Source organism: Lathyrus oleraceus, chromosome 1 (assembly GCF_024323335.1).
Source record: "Lathyrus oleraceus cultivar Zhongwan6 chromosome 1, CAAS_Psat_ZW6_1.0, whole genome shotgun sequence".
NCBI lineage: Eukaryota > Viridiplantae > Streptophyta > Magnoliopsida > Fabales > Fabaceae > Lathyrus > Lathyrus oleraceus.
Window position 1 is genome coordinate 209699462 of NC_066579.1, and position 14334 is coordinate 209713795.

The following is a 14334-nucleotide window of genomic DNA, read 5'->3' on the forward strand; positions in this document are numbered from 1 at the left end:
CACCTTTAGGATTGATCAATACTGCACCCACACCGTTACCGTTCATATTCACAGCCCCATCAAACATCAGTGTCCATTTGTCATCCGGATCCGGTCCCTCCTCGACAAGAGGCTCTTCGCAATCTTTCATCTTAAGATACATGATGTCTTCATCAGGGAATTCAAACATCATAGGCTGATAATCTTCAATCGGTTGCTCAGCGAGGTAGTCTGACAGAATACTACCTTTGATGGCCTTTTGTGACGTGTACTGAATATCATATTCTGTTAGAATCATCTGCCAACGAGCAACGCGTCCGGTGAGAGCCGGTTTCTCAAAGATGTACTTCACTGGATCTATCTTAGAAATCAATAAGGTAGTATGGTTCAACATATACTGCCTCAGTCGGCGAGCAGCCCAGGCCAAAGCACAGCAAGTTTTCTCGAGCAGTGAATATCTTGTTTCACAGTCGGTAAACTTTTTGCTAAGGTAGTATATGGCATGCTCTTTTCGACCAGACTCGTCATGTTGTCCCAATACGCACCCCATCGAGTTCTCAGTCACTGACAGGTACATTATCAGAGGTCTCCCTGGAACTGGAGGTATAAGGATTGGAGGTTTCTGTAAATACTCTTTAATCTTGTCAAAAGCTTCCTGACAATCATCATTCCACTTGATCGCCTGATTCTTTCTAAGCAGTTTGAAAATTGGTTCGCACGTGGCTGTTAGATGAGATATGAACCTTGCAATGTAGTTCAATCTCCCTAAAAACCCACGGACCTGCTTTTCCGTTTCTGGTTCAGGCATCTCTTGAATAGCTTTGACTTTCGCTGGATCAACCTCAATCCCTTTCTCACTGACAATGAAGCCTAAAAGCTTCCCTGACCTCACCCCAAACGTACACTTGTTCGGATTCAACCTCAGCTTGAACTTTCTCAACCGGTCAAACAGCTTCTGCAAATTAACCAGGTGCTCCTCTTCTGTCTGCGACTTCGCAATCATATCATCTACGTACACTTCAATTTCTTTGTGCATCATGTCATGAAAAAGAGTCGTCATTGCCCTCTGATAGGTAGCACCAGCATTCTTTAGCCCAAATGGCATCACCTTATAACAGAACGTGCCCCAAGGTGTAATGAATGTCGTCTTTTCCATGTCCTCTGGCGCCATCTTGATCTGATTATATCCAGAGAAACCATCCATGAAAAAGAATACCGAGGATTGAGCCGTATTATCAACCAATACATCAATGTGAGGTAATGGGAAATCATCTTTCGGACTCGCTCTATTCAAATCCCGGTAATCGACACACATTCTGACTTTACCATCCTTCTTCGGCACAAGAACGATGTTGGCCACCCATGGGGGATAACTCGTAACAGCCAAAAAACCTGCATCCCACTGCTTCTGAACCTCTTCCTTGATCTTAGTTGCCATATCAGGACTCGTTCTACGAAGCTTCTGCTTGACCGAAGGACATCCTTCTCTAAGAGGTAATCGATGCACCACAATGTCTGTATCCAACCCAGGCATATCTTGATATGACCAGGCGAATATCTCCACATATTCTCTCAGCATCTCAATCAGCCTCCTCTTGACAGAGTCCTCTAGAGCAGCCCCAATCTTGATTTCTCTTTTGGCGTCCTCAGTACCCAAATTAACAACCTCCAACTCCTCCTGATGAGGTTGGATGGCCCTTTCCTCTTGCTTCAGCAATCTGACCAATTCTGCAGGAAGTTCACAGTCTTCCTCACTCTCCTCTTCAGCTTGGTAGATGGGATTGTCGAAATCATACTGAGCCATAACAGAACTGTTCATAGTGAATGCCATAAGATCGCTTCTGCATGTTTAATGCTTTGTTTTAGAAAAAGAGTTCAATAAAGTCACAAAAAACAAAAACATTGCCATTTTTATTGTTTTTTGAAAAAGATGAAAACGAAAAATAGAAAGACAGGGATCACAAAGTTTGATTGCAAAAAATGTCCTTCATTAATGATAATCATTAAAACATGATGAGGCCCTACAATGAATCACTACGCCTTGGGCAGATCGTAGGATTTTCATGCAAAATGACAAAACAACAGAAAATTACTCTGTCTGAAGAGTAACTTGGACCACTTCTTCAGCCGTCCAGTTGTTGATAGACTCCCCTGGTGCACACGAGCGAACCCAGTTGTCCAAATCACAATCACTGTCACAGTCTTCGCTACCGGTTGCAGAGACGTCGCCATGATTCATCAGCCCAGCGCTGGTAAAGGTACTCGGACCCGCTTGACCATTCTGCTCTGCTTGGAGAGGCTCAAAACCAACGCCAAATTTGTCTTCTTTGACAGGCAAGTCCACCATCTTGCCCCAGCCTTCAGCTTTGCCAGATTTAACAACCTCCTTAGCCTGCTTGTAAGAAGTAATTGAAGCACCTGGCTTCCTCTGCTCAGCGTACGCCACTTTCTCAAGAGCCACAGTCTCAAACGCCTGGCATAAGGTTTCGTGGATCTCGCCATCCACCTCAACATATTTGAACGAGGATAGATGACTCACCAGAATCTCTTCTTCACCGCACACGGTCACAATCTGACCGTTCCAGACATACTTGAGCTTTTGATGGAGAGTCGACGAGACTGCCCCTGCTGCATGAATCCATGGACGCCCCAATAAACAACTATAGGCGGGCTGGATGTCCATAACATAGAAGATGATATCGAATACCTCAGGACCTATCTTCACAGGCAAGGTAACTTCCCCACACACAGAACGTTTGGAGCCGTCGAAAGCACGAACGATCAGGTCACTGGGAGTAAGCACAAACCCTTCCACATCAATCTTCTTCAGAATCTGCTTAGGCAGCACATTCAGCGACGACCCGGTGTCTACCAATACGTGAGACAACACTGCCCCCTTGCACTCCATGGTGATGTGCAAGGCTTTGTTATGGTTTCGCCCTTCAGGCGTTAAGTCCAGGTTGGTGAATCCTACACCATGCCTGGTGCTTACATTGGCCATCACACCCTCCAGTTGATTGACAGAAATCTCCTGAGGCACGTAAGCCAGATTTAACATCTTCAGCAAGGCATTACGGTGTGCCTCCGAGCACAACAACAGTGAAAGTATAGAAATCTTGGACGGAGTTTGATTCAACTGATCTACAATCTTGTAGTCACTCTTCTTGATTATCTTCATAAACTCCTCCACGTCCTTCTCAAATGACCCCTCGGGCGCTTCCTTCTGGACAGGTTCTTCCTCAACCACAGCTTGCTTACCCTTTGCTTTGGCGAGAGCCTCAGCATTATTGTCCCTCAAAGGCTGCGGTGCGAACAGACGACCGCTTCTGGTAAAACCTCCTGGACCCCCTACATTATCCACAGCCGGACCAACAGTTGCAGGAACTCTATTTGGTAAACCAATTGTCACTGGAGCTTGATTCATTGGTCTCGTCTGACTTTCAGCCCTTCTGTTACTTCGGTAAGCATTATCATATTTCCACGACACGACTCTACTATTCTCAACAGCCCTTCTTCCAGACGCAACGATAGTAGTTGGAGCACTGATGGTTACAGGCACTGAAATGGTAACTGGGGTACCATTTGTTGCAGGTGCACTAACGACCCTTTGTCCACGTCCTTCAGACGGTTTAAAGTAAATGGTGATAGTTGACACTGTCCCACGATCTTTTACAGCCCTACTGAATTGCAAACAACCCTCATCCATCATACCCTGGATACCGGCCCTTAACTGGTCGCAACCATTCTCAGATTCTGCACAACCCAAACAATCCTCATCACAGCCCGAGTAGACACCCCCATTCAGCAGACGGCCCTTCACAACTAGCAGAGAAGTCTGAACATCATCAACATTAACAACCAGATCTTCAGCTTCTTTCCCCTCAATATTGTTCACTCTATGCCCACCATGCTGAGGCATAGGGTTGTTTACGACGTTAGGCACTGGAGCGAAGTTGATCGCCTTGGCATCGATCAAATCTTGGACCTTGTGCTGGAGAGCCCGACACTTCTCAGTATGATGCCCTGGTGCCCCAGAGTGAAAGTCACAACGGACGTTGGCGTCGTACCCAGGAGGCAATACTGTAGGCGGAGCCATTGTACGCAACTCAACCAACCCCAACCTGAGTAGTTCGGGCAGCAGTTCAGCGTACGACATGGGTAGCGAATCAAAACGTCGATCAGGCATCCTTTGTCTGGGCTGATACGGACGTTGCTGTTGTTGTTGTTGCGGTTGTTGAACTCTTTGTTGTTGTTGTTGACGAGGTTGAGGTGCCGGAATGGTTACTGCAGCAGCTTGACGGTATTCACTTCTGTTCTGATCTCTGCGGTGTTGAACAGCATTAGTTTCACCCTCTCTTCGACGAGGTGCCCCAGCAAACGGCTTCTTAGAAGAAGAGGAACCAGCATCTTGGATCTTCCCAGTTTTAATCAAGCTCTCAGTCCTCTCTCCACAAATGACAACATCAGAAAAACTACCGAATGGGCAGCTCCCCATCCGGTCCATAAACACACCCTGAAGAGTACCGATAAACATGTCTGTCAACTCCCTCTCCAGCATATGAGGTTGAACTCTAGCAGCCAGTTCACGCCACCTCTGGGCGTACTCCTTGAAGCTCTCTCCGGATTTCTGACATAGACTCTGCAGCTGAGTCCGGCTAGGCGCCATGTCCATGTTATGTTTATATTGCCTCAAGAAGGCCTCACCCAGATCCCTCCAGCATCGGATCGAATCTCTTTTTAATTCCATGTACCAGTCTAAAGAAGCCTCAGATAGACTATCTTGGAAAAAATACATCCACATCTTTTCATCATCTGTATACGCAGAGATTTTTCGATAATAAGCCTGCACATGGGTGCGAGGGCAAGAAGTACCGTTGTATTTATCGAAGGACGGTGCTTTGAACTTGTAAGGGATTCTCAAACCTTCCACCAACCCCATATTGGTAACATCAAAACCGAGAGAATTCTGACATTCCATAGCTCTAATTTTCTCAGCAAGGGCATCAACTTTACGATCCCTCTCGTCAACCCTTCCCAGAACGTCTTCGTCTTCACTGAGCAGAGTGAACATATCCTCTTGTCTGTCAACAATCGGAGCAGGATTACGGGCCGGGGCACGGACTGCTCTGGCATTAGCGGCATCTGGAGCAATAGGTTGACCGTTGATTCGAATACCCCCCAACTCATCACCTACAGCATAGTTGTTGATGGGTACAGCAGCAGCAACATTATTATCATTGACCGGGCCTCCCTCTGGCGGAGCATGGTTGACCGGTGGAATTGCAGCCTCTTGTCTCTGAACCATGGCTCGAAGTTCTTCTTGACCTTGTGCAACCCCTTGCATCATATTCATAAACTGGGCCATGTTAGCCTTCATCTCAGCTAACTCAGCTTGAACTTGATCCATACCTCTCCGTTGATTCAGTCTTGTTGAGTAGCGGTGCGGACGTTGATCAGCTATCCTGCCTGAACAGGAACCAAGAGTGAGAAGTCACGACCAAGAACACCTGTTATGCAAAATGATATGAGTATGGTGCTAATGATGCGTATGATGCACATGATATGTTCATTCCTCAGGCATTCAAAGAGCCTGAGTCATCCTCAAAAGATGGCAACCTGCAGCAAGAACAACATAGAAGCACAAAAACAACATACACAAGAGTGATGAGTACAAGGTGAAACCAACAACCTCATCTATATGAGTAACAGGATCATACAACAAAGTCGACAAAGAAAATCCAAACAATCGGAGTACAACAAATGAATCCCATCCAACAAGCCTGGAGGTGATTCTCAACATACATATCAAAGATACAAGCTAAGACAAACGGCCTCCCGGAATGAGAGTCTTCAAGTACTGACACTGGTCTATCAACAGGTCACATTCTGAACATTCTGGCAAAAGAGTGATCTTCTCCTTCAGTTGTCGTCTAAGCTCTACCACTTCTCCTCCAAGGTGGTTCTCTGATGCCTGTCTCAAGTCTACTTCCTTCTTCAACTGGATGTCTTTATCTCTGAGTTGCTTCTCCAAGTCTCTGATCTTCTTCTGATAGCTGGCTTCAACCCTCTGCAGCCTCAAGCACTCCCGGTGTTCTGCATCTAACATGCTCTCCACCTCCTCATAGGATCTCTTCTTGCTTCTCAGTCTGCTAGCATCTTCTTCTCGCACTCCTCTGAGTTGATGAGCCAAGTTCAAACTATCAGCTTTGGCTTTGTACAACTCCATCTGGGTATCCTGCTCCTTCTCTCTCAAACGGCGATTCTCCATCAGGGCTTGCTTGTAGTGCTCCGCAGGCACACTCTCAGCAAGGATCAAAGGTGGTTGCTCCTGCAACGGCTCCATCCTATCGTAGGGTAACAACAAAGTTTCTACTCTCTCCTTGACCCAATCAGTGTAATCGGGCATAGCAACGACAAACTTCTTCCCTAAGACAGATCCATCCTTCACACCAATAGACTTCCAAGCTCTCCCTATCTGCTCCAATCTGGCCGGGTCACTCTGCTTCTCAAAATACACACTTTCAGCTACCTCAGCCTCAAGTGGTCTTCCCTTCATCACAAACCCCAACTGGCGAAGAGAAAGAACCGGGTTGTAATTGATGCAACCCCTAGTCCCTATGAGTGGCACATTACGGAATCCTCCACAGCTCATAACGACGTTACGCACATCCATCCGGTAAGATTGCCATCTGATATCATAGGAAGTAAGAGACATAACCCTCTGAGTCCACTTATGCGTGCTCTGAGCATCCACAAAAGGTCCACTGACTAGCAGGAGAGACAAGAACCATCTGAGCAAAAGCGGGAGACAACACCTGATAGCCCCACCCTTACCATGCCTACTGTGAATAGCATAGTAAGTGTCAGCCAACAGAGTAGGAACTGGATTTCCTCAAATGAAAATACTGACTGCAGCATAGTCAACAAAATTTGGCATACTCGGAAACAAGACGATCCCATAGATCATGACGGCCAACTGAGCATGAAAGGCTTCCCAACTTCCCTTCTCTGCTTCTTCTCTAGCTACCCTCAACAGAAACTTCAAAGGCAATCCTACAACATCCCCACTGGACTTCCAACTATCACTGACTTCCTTGATACCCAAATGGAGAGCTCTGGCAACAACTCCGAAATCAACCTCCTTGGGCACATCCAAGAAAGGAACCTGATACCGGACCGGGACACTCAGCAGAATGGAGTACTCCTCAAGAGTAGGCGCCAACTGATAATCTTGAAAGGTGAAACAATGAAGCTCTGGGTCGTAGAACTGTAGAAGAGTCTGCAACGGCACCAGATCGACTACCATCTTCAACAGTGTCAGAATATCTCCATACTGGTCGACAAACCCCTTCTGGTTACCACTGGTCATAAGGTTGCTCAACTCAATCAGAGACGTCAAAGGTTCACGGTGAAAGCTGTAGGAACAAGTCTTCCGCTTCAACTCTGGGACTGTTGCCATCTCTATCAGTGAACAAGCTCTGGAATGTACCTGAGAAATGATATGCATGCAGGGATTAGTTTTTTTCTTTTCTTTTTCCCCTTTTTTTTTTTATTGCGTATTTTTTTTGAAAATAAACATGCTATGATGCAAATGATGCAGACACGACTGGTTGGCTGTGTCTCTCAGAACACAGGATCAAAGCTTCGGCTTGAACTCGGAACCACAAATTCATCTGAAACCCATAGTCATCTGAGACCCCAAACTTCTGGACCAATAGTCACCAACAGGATCACAAGTCACCAACAAGTCACCAACAAGTCACCAACAGGATCACAAGTCACCAACAAGTCACCAACAAGTCACCAACTGTACCTGTAATAATGATCATTCCCTCCCCACTCACGGGTGTCATCTAGGCCAGGGTAAGGTCGAGAGAAACGCATCATAAATAACCTTTCGCAGAACATCATCATATACACACCCGAAGTATGTAACGATAATATCCCACCAGGGTCTGAACTGCTCGTGATATCAATGTTCCGCTAAGTGGCGCAATACCACCCGCTTCCCATGAATCACTCTATTCCTAAGTATCCTAGATTTCACTCATGGCCTGGGTATTGGGCCTTTTACCTCATGTAACTCCCACCCCAACAGAGAGAAACAGACAACCAGCCAGATGAATAATGAATGTGAATGAATGCAAACATAAGTGCAAACATGAATGCAAACAATAAATAAATGAATGCAATAAATAACAGCAAAAGCAACCAAACCCTATCCTAGAGAGCGCTAGGAGAGACTCGCTTAGGGAAGATGGACCAGCATAGGTCAACTTCTCTTATATCCCCAGCAGAGTCGCCAGCTGTCGCATCACGCGAAAAACCGGCGGGAAACAAGAACAACAGAGCCGCCACCGTGCGTTATTTATCCCAAAAGAGGGAAAGGAAACACTCAGAGTAAACCTGGGAAAGGAAAGGTCTCGCGACCAAAGAGAATGGGATCGGGAGTCGGTTATGCGAAGGGAAGGTATTAGCACCCCTACGCATCCGTCGTACTCGACGGGATCCACGCACAATAGAAAGGAAAATGGTTGCTAAACACTGCTCAAACACACACACAACTGGCTGAAAGAGACACAAGAAAACAAAAGAGACTGACTCGGCAGAATATCGCATCCTGGGCCTACTTAGTCTATCAGGCATAGACATCAGAGTCGAAGTAGTTCGGACTGGGAAACGACACATGCTCGCTAAGGTATCGCACCTTATGCATACGTATCTTCTCGGACGAGAGAAGAATCAGAGCATTCGTAGCTCGGCTAACACACACACAAACAAACACTGGAAAAGGCAAACGTGGAGCCTGAATGCCAATCACTGGACTTACATCAGCATCCGAACCAAAACACACACAAGAAGGCCAACGTGGAGCCTGAATGCCAATCACTGGACTTACATCAGCATCCGAACCAAGAACACACACCAACACTGGAACCTGAATGCCACTCGATGGACTTACATCAGCTTCCAAGCACACAACAAGACACAGGATGTGGAATGCCAATCGCTGGGCTCACATCCATCTCCTACACACGCAAGACAAAACAAAGACACAGGCGCCCGGAGAGATCTGCTCATCTCCTGCCTACGTACCTCATCTGGTATGAGGATCAGGGCGACGTAGTTCCCCTACGGAGGGATAAAGGACTAGCCTAACCAGATAACAGAGGGAGACACAACTAGGGAGACTACGACTCGAGCCTAGATGTTATCATGCAAAATCATCCCTAAGTTAAGGTTTCTAGCTAACTTGCACAGGGAGCAAGCCTATCCTAAATATGACTTGCACAGGAAGTAAGCCACACCTAACTTGCACAGGAAGCAGGCTAAAGCAAACACACAAGCACAAGTAGCACACACTATATGCAAGCAATGGGCTCAAACAAGGTTAGGTTTTAGTCGAGGGGTCATATCAACCTCAACAAACAAACCACTGGAACTGGGTAGTGTTAGCTCTTAACCTTGCCATTGAGGGGCTAAGGTGAAGCGGATGAAAGGTGAGTGAAGATAGGACTTCACAGCTCTTATCCCTGGCCTGGGAGATCTTAAGACAAGAATGTGTGGGTCCAGAAGGTGGGAACCCTTCTACACATTTGACACTGACTCAACTGTACAACTGTACAAGATCTTGGGTTTGTATCTGCAATGCATCAACACAGTGGTGTGAGCGAAGCAGATGACACACAGAATAGCAGGGGATGGATTGCACATCCCTTGTGTCTGCCAATGCCTCTTCACTTAGGAGGTCTTTGAATATGTACAGGACAAATGTAAACAGTCACAAACATCGCCTCTTAAGGAGGACTTCAGACAGTTGCCTGGCCAAGTAACAGGCCAGGTCTTCCAGACTACATGAAGATAAGAAGTTATACCTCAATGCAAATTGCTTATTAAGCAAAGAAAAGCAAAAGTTCACAAGGAACTAAGCAACTAAAAGTACCTGAAATCAGTCAAGCACAGTTAGTATACAAGTCAAAGTTTAAATAAACAGCATAAGAATCAACCAGATAACACAGTCAATCAGATGTGCACAGCACAAGCTCAAAGCAAGTGAGCTAAGCAACCTACAAAACATACAAGTTAGTTCATGATAAACAATCAAACTTAATCAACTTGTATTGATCTCTTTGAAGCATTTGTTACTTAACCTGAAAAAATGAACTCAAATGTGAGTAGCAAGACCACTAGGACAAGCCTAGGGTCAAAAGGAGACAAAAAGTTTAAAACAGCAAGGGACAAGTGCCCAAAGTCAAGACAAATCAATCTAGAAGCAAACCCAAGTGGTTTCACATTCACATCATTCATCATTATCATTTCACAAACAAAATAGGTCAAAGCATGGCATGTGGAAGCTCATAGAAGTCAACAGCAAGACTTAACTCAAAAGCAATCACAAACAATTCCAAAAATCATCAAATAAATCATGATCAAACATAATCCATAGCATGGTATGCATGTCAAATTTCAGCTCAATTGGATCATGGGAAATAGGTCAATGAAAATCAGAAAGGCAAAGCAAGTTTGAGCATGCTCAAAGAAGTCAACCAAACATGCATCAACTTGCAAAAATCATAAATCAGGGATGGCATATGAGAAATGAATGGGACTAAAACCATGATAAACCTTAAGATGTCTACTAATCACATGTCAAATTTCATGTCCATCTAATAAAGTATGAGAATTTCACAAATGAAATGGGAACATGTATCACAAAAAGTCAACATATGACCAAGCAGGGGAGAAAAATCTCAAACAATTAGGAAATGCCACAAATAATTCCAAGAAAAATCACATGTAAACTAGACATACTCAAGTACTTTCATGCAAAAATTCAATCCAATTTGAGGTCAAGAGGCATGGTAAAGAAAATCAAGAAGTTGCACATCATTTTTGTGACACAAATTGTCACACCCTAATTCAAAAAATCATAACTCAACAACCAGATAAGATAAATTCACAAACTCTAAACCAAAATCACCATGAATGTGTCTAGTTTGTGCACAAAAATTTTCAGGTCCATAGGATAAGTCATGACTATTTCACAAATGATTTGGTGGAATGTGCAAAATATGTATACATGTTACAAACCAATATGCCAAATAAAATCCATTCATCACAAAAATCTGGAAAAAGTATGACAATTAAGCAGAGATCATGATGAAGAGAATGCAAAAACTCCCATGAATTTTGGACTTAAAATGATGGAGATATGATTTTTACAAGTTTGTGATCAAAAATGAAATTAAAAAAGAAAAAATACAACATAATCTAATAAGCCATGTGCCACGAATGGCAAACTTGTAATTCCTGAGTCACTTAACCTAAACGCGGCGTTTTGCTCACTGAAACGGAATGTTGTGATTGGTCATGGGGCAATGGTACAGTAACGATTTCATGCAAGACAAAACCAACGACCAAAACAGACAAAATTCTGGGTTCATTTTAGGGTTCATGCATCAACAGTGTATCTTCATCATCTCAAATTCGACTCAACCATTTAATTTTCCAGAAACACAAATTGAGAGCAATATTCGAACCAGCCAAGCATCATCATCAACATTCCATCATTTATTTTCAGTAACTTTAACTAAAACAGAAGAAATAAGCAAAAACAACATTTGACATGCAACTTCAAATCATCATTATTCACTCATCACTCGACCATTTTTATGGATCCAAAGCTCAATAGAATCAGCGAAACAAGACCTACCTAAAGCATGGCATGGTTTAGAGGATAATGAAAATCGAAAACTTACTAAGTTTGGAGGACAGTGTCGATTCAGTGGTTTTCTTGTTGCAAATGCCCAAAACAGATGCTCACAAAGCTTCCATATGCTAAATGGTTGAAGGAATTTGGCTCAATGATGCTTGTTTTTGCTCGACACCAACTCTGCCATGGAAGTGTTCTTCAATGGAACAGTTGTGTGCTTGGCTTACAGTTCAGGAATGGAGCTTGAAAATGGTGCCAAGATGATGATAGACCATGAAACCAACGACCAAAGCCTATGCCCTTTGAAGATTTTTGCAGAAGGTTCAAAAAATGGGAGAAATGAGCAAATGAGAGAAATGAGATTTTTCTGTCTTGAATGTGTGGCTGCTAGGGTTTCTTTCAGAGAGAAAATGATGTATATATACTCTGTTTAATGGTACTAATCAAGGTTAATGAAAAAGTGGAATTGGAGTTGGTAAAAAGTGTCCTTTTGCTAATTTCACTCAAGTGGCATGGTGCATGAGCTGTAGCTGCGAAAATGGGCCTTGAACATGTCCAAAATATGATTTCTAGTCATTCTCAATTGGCCAAAATGATTAAAAATGGTTATTTGGAAAAGTCAAATTTCAACCTCACTTGAAATTAATTCAAGCAAGTTCAAAAAGGCCATTTTGATCCATGAGGTTTTGGTGCATGAGGATTACATTTTTGGAAAGAGGAGGTCAAATGTGGCTTGTTGGAAAAAACCTCACCAAATTTGGCCAAATGGTTTGAGAGATATGGCCTTTTGAAGTTCAAGAATTTTTGAAAATGAATTGATCATATCTTGCCAACCATACATGGGATTTGAGAGTTCTTGGACTTTTTGGAAATGGGAGAACAAGATCTTCAACTTTCATGTTGGGAAAAAATTCATTTGAAGCTTGTATCATGATGTAAGTTTAGGCTCAAGAAGTTTCCATTTTTGGCAAGTTTCAATTACAGGTCCAGTTTCTATTTTTGGAAATTTCTGATTTGGCTTCCAATTCTTCAATAATGGTCTTTGACATGATACATGAGGCCTATTTGGACATGAATGAGCTCTCTCTCAAACCAAATCCAACCATCAAAACCATAAAATCAGACACAATTGACCAAGTTTGACTTTTTAGGGTTTCTGGCACACTGTGCATTGACTGATGACTTCTGAACATCCAATCCTTGACCAAAACACTTCCAAAGGATCCCTAGGTCATGTGAACATGTTGGACCAATCCTAGGGCCTTGTCTCCTTGGAAATTGTACTTGCTTGCTTGACTGACTGATCTCCTGACCAGTTTGACCTAATCTGTCTGATGATCTTGCACTTGGGGCAAAGGACAATGCAATGCTATGCAGTGGATTATGTTAAATGTTAATGACCTAATAATGAAAATGTATGTACAATGATAGGTGCAAATTTGAGGTGCTACACTTGGCATTATTTTTCTTTCTCTTTCACTTTTTCTCTTATTTCCTTTTCTTTTCTCTCTTTTCTTTTTCTCCTTCCTTTCTTCTCTTTCTCTCTCTCCACGTTTCTTCTCCTCTCACTCACAGATTTCTGTTTTCTCTTTTTCTCCACTCTCTTTCCTATTCTCTTACCACATCACTTCAACACACAGAAAAATAATAATAAAATATTTTCTCATTTCTCACTAAAGAGCAAACCGCCCTTCCTCTCTATAATATCCCACCTCATCTTTTTATCACAAAAAAAAATATCAGCAACAGAACTTACTAAAAATATCTTCACTGTTCAATCACTCAAACCTCCATCCACTTCTTCACCATTCACATTGCCACCATTAAATCAACATCAAACCATCCACTAAGTAATAACAATCTCTATGATAAAAAAACACTATAGAACCACCAACCTTATCCAACCAAAACCTTCTCAATGATATTTTTCCATCTCTAAAATTTCAAACAACACCAAACATGACCAAATCATCATTCAAATCCGCAACATGCAAAGAAAATCAGAGGAAGCGTAAATTGACACGAGTTTGAAACAAAATAGAAGAGGGAAAACAGAATCGACACAGAGTGCCACCAGCTCCATAAAATGAATCGCAACAACACACCGTACAAACTTCAACAACACAACCGAAGCTTCCTTCGCCGTCGTGAGTCAAAGTCGCACCTTCGCTGCAAATCGCACACCATTATCTCTTTCGAACAGACTGCGTTGCTGTTTCTCGTCGATAATCTCTCTCCTCTTACTATCATTGTGTTTTCTTAACTTTATTTTTGTGATTGAGATTTGTTACTTGAGAAAGAGAGTAAGAGAAAGTTTGAAACATGAGGTTTTTTTTGTGTGTGCGCAAGGAACTATTGTTGGGGTTTGAAGAGTGTGAGAGAATGAGAAAACAAGAGATAAGAGTGAGAGCAAAAGGGAGATGAGAGCCATGGAAGCGGTGGATTCGCCGCACTGTTGGTCGTATGGTCGAACGACCGACCCTTTCCATAATGTGTGAGATTGTGAGTGTTATGTTTTTTTTTTTATAAACAAAAGTGTTGTTGTTACTGTAAAAGAGAAGAAAGGAAGGCGTGAGGATAAGAGTAAACTTATTATTTTTTACTCAATAAAATACTTTCCTGCCATGTGTGAGTTGATTGGA